Genomic DNA, 13,229 nt, shown 5'->3' on the forward strand with positions numbered 1-13,229 from the left:
TTCAGTTGCCACCGGCGGAAACTAACCAAACGCCACCATCTCACTACAAATCCAACTCGTTGCAACAAAAATATAGTAGCGCTTTATCTTCGGCCGACAACTAACCTAAAAGAAAAAAGTAACATCTGTGTGTGCCGACCAATAACAATTAGCCACCCGAATAACCGCTGCGGGCTTTGTGAAGTTAAAGTTGAAAATTCCAACCTGCAACAGCGGCGACGGCAGTTAGTGTGACAGTCTCGTTTGATTTATGGCTGCATGCGTCTTATTGGGTTATTATATTTATAAGTTGTTTATAGTTATGTTATAATCAATGCTATTTATAGTGAATGGTGTGCATAGTAAACATAGAATTGGTGCAAAAAATACTGCAACAATTTTACAGTCTAATATAGAATTCTTACAATTTTATGTACTTTGCACACAAGTAAACTAAAGCGGAATCAAAAGATAACATACAGTAAATAATAATTTTAAATGAAGAACGCTACATCCATATCTGCGCAGTAGTTTTGCTTAGGTGAGTACCATCGCAAATCGTATAAATAATTATATTTTCGGATTGAACACTGTCTTTAAACTTTCTCTGAATGTGCCGTAAAGAGTATATTTTTCTGTATTTAGTAATAATTTACGGATGGGGTATTTTTTATCTTATATGTATGGTAAGAGTGGATAAAGGGGACGAGGTTGATCATGCGATAGCAATAAGCAGACATTTTGGTAACATCGGTTTAGAGATCTCACATACATATGTTGTGAAATTCGTATAGGGGCAGATATTGGAATATTTTGTAATTTTGTATTAATTTAAGTTTAATATATACATTTATGTTGGTCTTATCCAGTGAGTATATTATGAGCGTCAAAGCTTTAAAACGATTTCGTTCCTATAACTTGGGGATTTCATCACCAAGTGACGCTGATAAAATATAAATAGTATATGGAACACAAGAGTATCGGAAGTGAATCAACAATTAATTATTATGATTATGACAGTGCTCCCTAAACAGCTTAAAAAAAAAGTTTATTATAATAGTTCCACAACTATAAGCCGTGAAACCGACGGCTATTAACTGTTATAGGTAATGAGGTAAATAACGGATACCGCAAATTATGTTTAGTTCCAAATACGTTTTTAATACATTATATATGCCTAGTGTGTATTTTGAAAAAAAAAACAACTGAGTCGAAACAATGTTCAAATCAACAATAAACACGTTAAAGCTAACTTCGATTGCATCGAAGCTGTAATACTCTGAACAAATGAAAGTAGTTATGCATTCAAAAACTTGATTTTGATAGCCCAGTTTGTATGAAAGCTATACACTATAGTAGACCGATATCTTTTAACGAATGAGCAGCGTGGCAAGAAAGGAAGGTGAAATTTCAAATCGGTACCTCAAAAACTGACGGACTAGTTCACATAGAATAAACACACATTGACTCAGCTGTCATGCTGATCATTAATATATGTACATACATATATTATAGGGTCTCCGACGTTTCCTTCTGGATTTTACCAGCTCCGTTTCAATACCCTCTTCAAGGTATAGTGAACATTAAGAAAGCACACGAACACATTCACTTTTCTCTTCAGCTTATAAAACTTTCCAGCTTTGCTATTAGATAATATATGTATTTTGTAATTCGCAAGTTCGATTTTTTTAGTACACTGGGAATTTTAAGTAAACGAATTTTCTTATTTACATTACTATTGTCATTTTAGATTATGTATTTTAAAGTAAGTAACTCCAAAAAAAAGTAAGTCCAAAAATATTGTCATCCGAAGGAATAATGATCGAGATGTTCACTTGATTTCTGATGCTTTTAAGTCCGTTGAATAGTTTAAAAATTACACATATTGGGTCTAGACTATTGTTAATTAACATTGATCATTGGTTTAGAATGCCGTAACATTATTATACGTCTACTGTGCTCGAGAAGGCTCGCGTGTCACTTATCGAGGAAAAACTTTTCACTTCATTAAAATGAATGCATGTGTTTTCAAAATAATTAAGATCGAGAGAGCGAATGTTGGACAAAATATTTGTATATGTATATATGCTAGAGCGTATAGGTACTTTACATATTAAAACAGCTCAAATAGGGCTAATAAATTTTATTCAATCATCTGCGCCATGCTAAGCAGACCTATAGTTTTATGAAGCGCTGTGTACTGAAATTTGGGTAGAATACAATACGATTACGATTCGATTTACCGAATGGAGGTAGTCCACCTCTGATGTATTGCATTTTTGGGAGACAGGGGAAGTCATGCTGATCACAGTTTGAACAGTTTCTTAAGCGGGTACGCGACTAAAAAGTAGCATATGTAAGTATGCCGATGCATACCAACATAATTCAAATATATATAGATTTAAGCACTATACGGAGAAAGCGGATGTTAACGCGCTTACTTAAATAGCAAGATATTATGCAAGAACTTCTCTTGAGTATGAGTATGCAGAAGACTCTAATTTCATAATGTAAACCAAAAATGAAACGCACATGGTGTCCAAATAATATGTGCTGTTTCTAGTCCATAGCAACGTTGAGGGAATGAGTGAGTGAAAGTGAAAGTATTTATTTCTTTAATCCATATGTATTCACAATATGCATACATAAATAGATTGCGAAGCCAATTCTTTAAAAGAGGTAAAATTAGGTAAAAAGGCCCTTCTAGCTGTTCTTTACACACTGTGCACTTTGCAGATGTCCAGCGGGTGGTATGCAAATAAATGTTCAAAGAGATAAGCACTGCGGCACTCCAATCCATTTAGTCCAAACTATTGCACAATGTGGCTAAACAAATGTCATGCATGCTAGGTTAGGCCAATTACCAGCAGAGGCTCACACTAGAACTTAGCATTGTTCGCTGGTCAGAAAATGAATGGCGCCTTGCTGTTTGTGTCTCATCGATTGGCAAATTTCCTCGCTTAAAAAAATCTAGCTCTGTCTCTCTTATTATTTTCTCCTATTACCAGAAATTGTTTTATATTTTTTCTGCACCACACGAACCAGTAGTAAGTCGATTCAAATTTTCAAGCTAAAATTATAATCAGTACTGTGGTCTTTGGCGTACATCCGTTCTTCCGTTGAGCTAACTTTTACACAACAGACGCCCAGATACAAGCTTTCTTTTCTCAAAGTACCTTACCATTTCAATTCATATAGAAAGAAATCAAACTTATATTAAGGGTACGCAGCACATAATAAAACTTCGCATTTCAAAGGACATTTCACATTAGTCCTTTTTTGGTTATAAATCAGAAATGAAAACGGCATCAGAAATCACGCAAGCTCTTAAGAGACTAATATTTATTGTCCTTGTTTTTTCTATTTCAACGAAAATGACAAACTTTCATAACGAATGCGGTGCTGCAACTTATTCGGAAAGAATTTTAAGAGCCAAATATTGTACAATAAGTGACTGCGTACATTTGTTTACATTAACGACAACGCTCATCAGAAGCCTGCACGCTATCCAAACGCAAATTATGTAAGGAAACAACTGCAAACGGCTCAACGAAGTTAGCAGGAAATCAAAATGTGCGAAGTTCATTTCAAAACAAGAAACGATTTTGATCGGCCAGTTGTATGTCAGCTATGCATATCCTATAGTGGTGCGATGTGACCAATTTATTCGGAAATTGTACCATTGCTTTGAACAATAATCCATGCTAAATTTTGTGAAAATATATTTTGTTAAATAAATAAGTTTTCCGTACAAGTAATTGTTTCCGACAAAAGCGGTTCTCCCAAATAAGCAGCTGTTCGAGGAGACAAGGACGTGTGCAAGATTTTATATCGATGTCTCAGAAACTGAGCGACTAATTCACGTATATACTGATAGACGGATAAACGGCCATGGTCAAATTAATGTAACTACACACATAATAAAGGGTGCTATAAACTTCGTGGCAAACTTACCCATTTCAGAGTATAAAAATTAGAAAGAAATATTAATGAAAATAAACTTTATGAATAAGAAAGCTTACAAACAGATATGTGCAAACGTAATTAAAACACATAGCAAATATTACAAAAACATTATAAACGCGTTTAACACAATATTTAAAACAGAAACTGTTTTTGATTATTCAACTTCAACACCATAAAACAACATACTTAAAAAGTATTCTGAATTTGGCGCAATCATTTAGTTGTCTGTCTCAAGAATCCCACAGTTAATTATAAACCCATAAATATTGCATAACAACAGAATTGTTGAGTTCAATTCAATATGGTATGAAATGGAAAACAAACCAACAAAAACAAAAAGGGCGACAATAACCACAACAAAGAAAAACATTATCACCCACTTCGGCCTATCCAGAATGAAACCTCCATCTACCGCACATAAAGGATAACAATGGCCACCACGCAGTGCTACTTCGCCTTGAGGAGACCCATTTCGGTTGTTCGAAACCGCACAATTACCATAAAATAAGCCATCCACCAATAATAATGACGCAAAAATTGAAAAATCATTAATGTCTGAAAATTATGAGTACGCACAATGGAAACAACGACAACCGGACAAAACCCAACATCCAGTCATAATGTATTTAAGAGGATACCAACAACAAAAACTAAGCATTCATGAGGCAAACCGAAAAATGCATGAAAAAATATTTATGACTGTTTTTACGAGGTGCTTACAAATTTTTATGGATTTTTAATGGGCTGCGAACAAACACAGTAACAAGTATTCGACATGAGCTCACACCACACTATTTGATGCCTGCCTGGTGTGGCCAACACAAAGTGTGTGAGCGGTGCGGTGAATGCGCGTGCGCAACTGCCTTGAAATTCATATTTTCATTTATGAACTGTTTGTAAATACACATCTACTCGTATATGTATGTACATGTAATGTGGTGTTGGTGTATACTTATGATCTTACTGTATGAAGACTCATTTTGTATGCGATTGCTAGTGAGCGAAACACCGCCCATGTTGACAAATATGCAATAACCTTTTTTTACTTTGTAAAATGTTATGATTTATGGAATTCATAAAAACAAAGTTAAGTGTATGTATATCGATAATTAAGATAATACAAATTAAATATATGTATATTTGGGTTGCTTAGCAGGTTCTACTAACATTAGTGTATAAGTACATTAAATATGCACTTCAAAGAGTAGTTCTGATATATACAGACGGAGTACAGACGGATATCACTAAATCGACTCGTCATGCTCATCATTTATACACAGATGTATGTATGTATGTACATAAAAATGTTTTCATAGTGTCTCCGTCGCTTTCCTTCTGGGTGTTACAGACTTCGTGACTAATTCATATACCCTGTTCAGAGTATAACATAGTATAGTCTCGAGAACTCTGAACTCTTTCGCTTAATTTGTAATTGCAGAATTTGTAGATCATATTATTTAAAGGGTTTAATACATACAATAATACATTTTAAGCCTCCCAGATGTAAAATCTGAGATAAACATTAAATGCGCTGCGACTTTATTGAAAAATATTTAGTCTTGCGTTCTACTAGCACTACTATCTAAGTGCTTTAAAAATGTTAGTATGCGTTTTAGAAATGCTAAGTTGGCATTTTTGACATTTTGATGATACCCAAGCGAGGATTTTGGAAGGATTTTACACTAATTCTGTGCGCATAAATATAATTGAAATGTATACAGTGGTAATAGTAAGTCCACCGTAAGTGAAAAAAATATATATTTACAATTGATTCAATCTAATGAGATTACGAAGGTACTAATGGGAAAAATATAGGAAAAGTATTTTAACAATATGTTTGGAAAATATTGTACCAATTTTATATACTTGTGCCCAAAATATAAGGTGACATTGTATTTGTTTTGAAAATTCATTATTTATTCTTCCAAATCAATTTCATCCCTTTCAAAGTAATCCCCTCCCGATACAATGCACTTATGCCAACGGATTTTCCAATCTTCGAAACACTGGTTGTAGTACTTTTCCGGGATGGCCTTCAGTTCCGTCTTCGGTGCGGCTGAATCTCCTCTATCGTATAAAACCGGTGTCCCCGGAGCGGTCACGGCGCCAGATCAGGTGAATACGTTGGTTGCGGAACGATATGGGTTGAGTTTTTGGCGAAATGATAACGAATTACGAGGGCAGTATGGGATGGTGCATGATCGTGGTGTAAAAGCCAAGAATTATCTTTCCACAATTCCGGACTTTTTAGGCGGATAGCGTTACGCAAACGACGCATAACGTTCAAATAATATTCCTTGTTGACTGTTTGACCGGTTGGAAGGAATTCATAATGCACAACACCACGATAATCAAAGAAAACAGTCAACATGACCTTGATTTATGAGCGACTTTGGCGCAATTTTTTTTGTCTCGGCTCTCTTTTGGCACGATATTCGCTCGATTGATCGGTTTTTTCGAGGTCGTAAGCATAGATCCAAGTCTCATCGCCAGTTATAATGCATTTCATGACACCCTGGTAGTCGGAAAGCATCGTTTTACACACTTCAACGCGACGCCTTTTTTCCAAAAAATTCAATGTTTTCGGTAGCAGTCGAGATTTGACGCGCTTGAGGCCCAAAACATCCTTCAAAATGGTATTGGCTGAGCCTTTCGATATGCCAACTTCATTAGCAAGGTCTCTAATTGTTAATTGACGTTTTTTTAACACCAAATCATTGATTTGTTGAACGTGAGCTTCGTCGGTTGAGGTTGATGGTCGCCCTGGACGCTCTTCGTCTTCGACACGTTCACGGCCCGCTTGGAACTCACTATACCACTTGTAAACATTTTTTTTAGACATAGCCTCATCACCAAAGGCTTTCTGCACCTTATTTTTTGGGCAAGTATGTATATACATAGGTACATATATGTTTTTAGGTGCGTGGTCAGACTTCCACTCTACCTACTTTTGTTGTAAAAATATGTTCCTGCTTAGCATTGGCCGGGCATTCAAACACTATATCTTTAGTATACACAGTATGTGACAAAACTAAAGCATCCTCTACTTTGGTTTCTTTTGACTAAGATCTTTAAAAAAAATAATAGCAAATAAAAGTAAAATTGGACGTTTTCCAATTAGTTGCGTTAATTATTATTAAAATAAAGCTCTTTTTTAGTTTTCTAAATTATAAAGGTTTAAACAACAAAAGCATTTATAGTTTAAAAATTAACTCGACAAAACTAAAGCATCAATTCACTACATCATGTGGTATGCCGTTTCAAGACACTTGTACGGGTTCAAAAGGCTGATTTTCATTTTTATAGTTTTCCTTATTTATTTTGGAATTAACGATCTTCCATAAGCTATCGAGTAATCAAGTTTTACAATACCAATAGATCATTGTCCTGCTGAAATCTCCAGTTAAGTGGAATTTTCTCTTTAGCATACGGTAGCACCGTATTTTTTTAAATGTCGGTGTAAACAAACTGGTCCATTATTCCATTTATTTTATGGATAGGTCCAGTCCAGTGCTCATAGAAGGGGTCCCACAATATAACTTGACCACCTGAATGCTCCAATCGAGATGAGCTGTCGCAAATATGAGTCTGACCTTCCTAAAACAAAAGCCTTTCTAGCTGGACGAGGACAAAACAACCAGGCCTCAACAGCTCGCCTTCTAATTGTTCTTCCATTAACTGTTAACAAAAGTAGGATCTATTTGGATAACCTTTTTGATTAATAAATCGCCTCTCCATGTAGATTTCGCTGTCTTCCTCAGTTGTCCCGAGTAAGTTCACTGCCAGTTTGCTGCAATTTATTTATTAATCGCGACACACTGATAATTTCTACTATTTTTATGTCGAGATAAACTGTTTTCCAAGCACTTATTATTTTATTTTTAAAATCGGATGAATAAGTATTTTTGATTATAAACTCTAAATCGCAACTGAACAGTGATGCCGTCAACAATGTTTTAAAAAAACTCTCAATAATGTTTGAAATGGTTTATTGTCAACGTCTTCAACGAATAACGTACAGTAGCGTGATAATGTTTTTCTTAATAAAGGCTTTAGTTTTGTCCACTCAAATTTATACTTTTGAGCAGATTTCTTGTGTAAAATTTTATATCTCGAAAGAATATATAACTAAATTTTCAAAAAAAAATTCACTACCACACATATGTATATATCTAATCCTAATGATTTGTAGTCAAAAATTATGTAATAACAGTTATTTTCTGTTCCTAAACTAATTTATTCTTTCATTCGACTTTCTAAAGATATGCAAGTAAGTATGTATATATGTATATTTTTTCTTTGACACAAGATCATACTTCAAAAAATTTACATACTTTCACAACTAATGAACTTAGCACAAATAAGGTCGAGTATATGCCAACAATATCCACCATTGTTATGAAAAAAACCGCCAAATAAGAATTACAGAACTGTCACATTATGTGAACCTTCTTCAAGTGTCGATTTTTACTGATTTATGGCATTACCTAAACCGATTTTAGTTACTGAAATGAAAACAATGTTATCAAAGAGGATTCGCCCTTACCTGTTTTATTTCAAATTCGTTCTGCGGTTTAATTATTATCACTTTGCACAAAGGTCTTTTAATCGAAAATATTTACTCACATAAAAGAAGAAGGGTCGACCCTATATCGAAATGCAATTATGAAGAAAACAAGTAAAAATGTCATATGGGCGTAAAAAACCTTAACAACAGTATAGATATGTATTTGTTTAATATATATATATTTAGCTGTATATATATGTATATACATGTATACGGAAAAGTCTATTCATGAACATATAATTGTCTATTTAAATACACATGCCTATTCACCTTCGAATAAACACTCGCATTCATATTTAATTCACTACTTTTAGCCGTCATACTTACATACACACATGCACGCGTATCTGTGTATACTTCAAGTGCGAACTGCAAATGTGAGGAAGGAAACGAATAAATGCCCAACTGTCGCAGAAACGAATTGAAATAATTTATTACTTTCTCATAAGACAATCAAGCGCGCAGACGAAAGCCGACTTTGAGTCAGACGGTGTTAGTTGCACAAACAAACAGCCATAGATCCGAGAAGGCAGCTAGTAACTATTGCGTCTGCGCGCACTTTTATTTGTTTGTATCTATTCGTACTATATATGTATGTATGTGCCTATATGTGTAGATTCTTATGTGACTATAAGTACATAAATATTTATGCTAGTGTTTTAGCGCCAATTTAATGAAACCCTCGAGCGCTTTGCGGCGCTCAAAAATTTCTTTCTAGTTCATTTTCATTTGCATTCAAAATATTTATTATTCATGGATTTAATTAACACCAATTGAACTGCTTGTCGCACGAACTATTACTCTTTAACAGAACGAAAGCAATTCCTGACGATCCAAAATAAAATTTATGGGCATTTGTGGGGACGTCGCTTATGACAAAATACAAAGGGAATTCACATTGTGTTATATTCTTCTTCTTCTCTTAAATTTTCAATATGACACATTTGATAATATTGAGAACCTAAAATTCAAAATAAACGAAATTTTAAGTTTTAACAAAATCTATTGTATTTACATATGGAGCATGATGTAGTCAGAAATCTCTAAATTTTACTTCAGATCGATTGTTTTTTGCATCTTATTTTACTAAATTAAATAATAAATTTCACGCCCAACACAACGAAGCCACCATTTTATACGCAGAGTACATTCAAAACTCTGAACAACAAATGAAACAAATAACATAGCTCTACCGAATTGAATCAGCCGGAGTTTAACGAAAAGCAGCGATACTGATACTGATTATTATATGAACTTATTAATAAGATCTAGAAATTTTTCTTCTAATAGATGGCTTTAGTAATCTGAATTTGTGTTGTATACCTATAAAAATGATCGGCCGTTGGAAAGATAAATTTTCGTACTAAAAAAACTTCTCAGGCAGCTTCGAAATTGCTTAAGTCAGTATTGTGAAAATTGGTTGACGCTCAGGAAGGATTTTCTATGCGTTTTGTGAGTTTTCCAGGAAATCATGTGCTATGAGGTGCTCCCCTATGGTCAGGGTTAATTTTGACCTGTACTGTCAACAATTCGACCGTCTAAGGGAAGCAATCGCTTAAAAGCGACCGACTTTGGTCATCTATCAGAACAGCACAGGCCACACACATTAATATATCGGTTAGGATAATCATATGCATCCATCTGGGCGTTGCACCTAGAGATTACTACCTGTTCCTGTCTTTCACAAAGGGTTTTTTCACCTGTCCGAATATTTTGCCAAAAGGGACGAGGATTTCTCGAGAGTATCACTATGAAATTACCTTTAATATGGTAACAAATTATCGGTGATCATGTTCAATTAAACATACATATGTATATGTATATGTGCAAGTATACATTAAATCAAAAGTAGATGCAACAAAATAAAACACAGAAATTCACTCCAATTACACTAAATATATTATATCTGTTATAAATTGATATGTTTTCATTAAAAAAAGATAATGACGATAATTTTCAAAACGATCACGAATTTCCACTCGAATCGATCTTTACTTGACATAGTCAGTTGTATATTTGTTATGAAACAACAATATCTGAGAGCCAGAAGATTATTTACATTTTTAGTAAAGAATAAATCATTATGATTACAAAATTTTAATTAACTTATTGATTTCAGATTCAGAATGTTTAATGTATGCAAACTCTGATTCTTATTTATGGAAATTCTAATTACTGAAGGTTCTAATTTGTGAGCATCGACTGTAATTACATCCTTTGGACTGTTGTATTTTCGCGAGCCCGCGACATTATTTTGCCATCATCTAGTTCAAGCCATACCGACTTCCTGACTGTTTTTATCATTAGCGACTTCTGCGTCGGCGTGATTTCCACCTTTGTTTATGGTAGTCTCCAAAACTAATTTTTCCTTCTTACATTAATACGCCGTGACATTCCTCCAACTGAATAGAATTTTAAATATACCTGTGATCAAATTGAAAGGTGAATTTTTCGAATAGTTAAGTTGTTTTGTGTAAGTTGGTAGTACTGTTAGTGATATCTATGCTAAATTTTCCGTCAAAATATTCATTAGTATTTGAGATACGCGTCGTTTTGTGATTCTCTTGAACTCTTCGATTTTTACTATGTCTGAATTTGCTGTACAAAGGAGTGCGATAATACACCATCTCATAATGCATTGGTTATATGTGATCACTTCGCCAAATTTTCAACTAATGTCGTGCCGCAACCACCGCATTCGCCTGATTTACGTTCATGTAACTTCTGGCTATTCAGCAAATTCACATAACCACTCCGAGGACACCGTTTTGACTCAATCGAGGATATAAAAGCTGAATCGAAGAAGTCTCTGATGGCCATCACGACGGAGGATTTTTTCAAGTGCTATGATGACTGGAAAATTCATTGTATGTATATTTATATTTAGGCTTATTAGTTTGGAAATTCAATTTTACTCCATCAGCGATGGCGTAATGGCAACTTAGCAAATGTTAGTTAGACAAAAACATTTACGACTACTACTATGTATTGATAAATGTAGCCATTTCAGCTGTGTTGGGTAATAAAATCCAATACATATGTATGTTTGTATGTTTCCTACATTCGCATTTATACAGCTCTTGCTCACTGATGGGCATTCGCACTGACCCAACAAAGCCAAGAAATGTTTTGCCTTTTTGGCAAATTAATCGATAAGACCAACCTCGCGAACCAGTTTTCGTTTCTGCATTTCTTCTATTCGACCAAATTGTTTCCACCGGTAGCGATTGCCGTAGTCACTATGGAGTTTCTTCTTATTACATCACTTGCCGTTGTTTTGAATGCACTTGGAAGCAAACTATTCAGCGTTGCCTCACTTAACCTACATATATGTGGATTCCCCATCTTTGCTTTTCAAAGTTAAGGTAAGAACAGGTGTTCTTGAGTACCCAGATAAAAATAAAATTCATTTTCGCTTACAACTCATAAATAAAATTGTAAATTAAAAACTCCATGTTATAGAAAATTCTTCATGTGACCTTAAAAATATTACAGATTTTAAAACTTTCGGAATTTATACATATAGAACATGTTTTCGCAACTCAACGTATATAAAACAAGTAAAGAAAGGCTAAGTTCGGGTGCAACCGAACATTTGACACTCTTGCAAGTTGCAAGAATCAAAGCCAGGAAAATACCAATCATATAGAGTGAAATCAGCTGGATGTTCGAAAATCCTTATATTAGTTATATAGGGGCTAGGCTAAGTTTTCGCTCAATTTGATTTATTTTAGACGCAAAGATACACTGTCTTATATTAAGTATATCCCCCAAGGAAGTATTGGTCCGATTGAACCCATTTTTGACATACAGACACACCATTCTAAGAGAAGGATTGTCCCTTAATTTCATTTATTTTTGATTTGTCAATGTGTTATCATTGACCGGCATTTTTCATCAAAAGTCAACTATAGATACCGGGGTCCTAGGGGCTTGAACAGTTTTTATTGGATTAAAACAATTTTTTGTCATAAAGTGGCACACACTAAAGATATTATTCGTGCAATGTTTTATCCCGTTATATTAATTATTTCTTGATTTGTGTACTGGAAACTGAACGAATCAAGTGGAATTTAAAATATTGCTATATGGGAAGTAGGCGTGGTTTTTGTCTGATTTTGTCCATTTTCACAATATGATATAAAAATGTAAGAGGAATGCCACGTATTAAATTTTGTCCAAATCGTTTGTCTTGGGATATGGTATTTCACCAAAAAGTGGGCGGTGTCACGCCCATCGTCCAATTCTCACACCAGCTCTCTCATACCATAGCGTTGGTAAAATTTTATGTTTCTGGCGTATTTAGTTATTGATTTATCGCCCTTTAAGTAGTTTTTGACAGTACCACTACCATTTAAAAAAAAAAATTCCCAGAGATACTGCTTGCTACTGCGATCCTCTGTACCAAATTACAGTTTTATCAGGCATGTGCTGCAATTCGTTTTCGCATGAAATTGTTATAGACACCATGTGCTGAATTTCACTGTTCCGTTTTCGTTTTCGAACATCAATTGTATCATATTTAACATGTGCCAGAAATCGAAATCGTCATATTTTTTCCGTTTCGAAATCAGTCGGCCGAGATCACACGCAAAATATGTTTGATTGTGAAAAAGTTGGAAAAATATAAGTATGTAAAACGTTTTCATTCGGTATAAATGAAAACTCTGATTCCTCGGATGAAGAAAATATTGTGCCGAGTACGTCAGAAAGTACG

The 13,229-nt window shown here is 34.5% G+C and overlaps 1 protein-coding gene across 1 annotated transcript in view; it reads left to right on the forward strand.

Annotated features, from left to right (window-relative positions):
* Window positions 1–377: 377 nt before the first annotated feature.
* Window positions 378–13,229, forward strand: part of LOC120782746 (homeotic protein Sex combs reduced) — a 54,825-nt gene continuing 41,973 nt past the window's right edge. Inside the window, exon 1 of the mRNA XM_040115188.1 lies at window positions 378–520. The gene's annotated coding sequence lies outside the window, so the exon portion shown is untranslated. The remainder of the gene's footprint in view (window positions 521–13,229) is intronic.

The sequence above is a fragment of the Bactrocera tryoni genome, chromosome 1 (genome assembly GCF_016617805.1).
Source record: "Bactrocera tryoni isolate S06 chromosome 1, CSIRO_BtryS06_freeze2, whole genome shotgun sequence".
Taxonomy (NCBI): Eukaryota; Metazoa; Arthropoda; class Insecta; order Diptera; family Tephritidae; genus Bactrocera; species Bactrocera tryoni.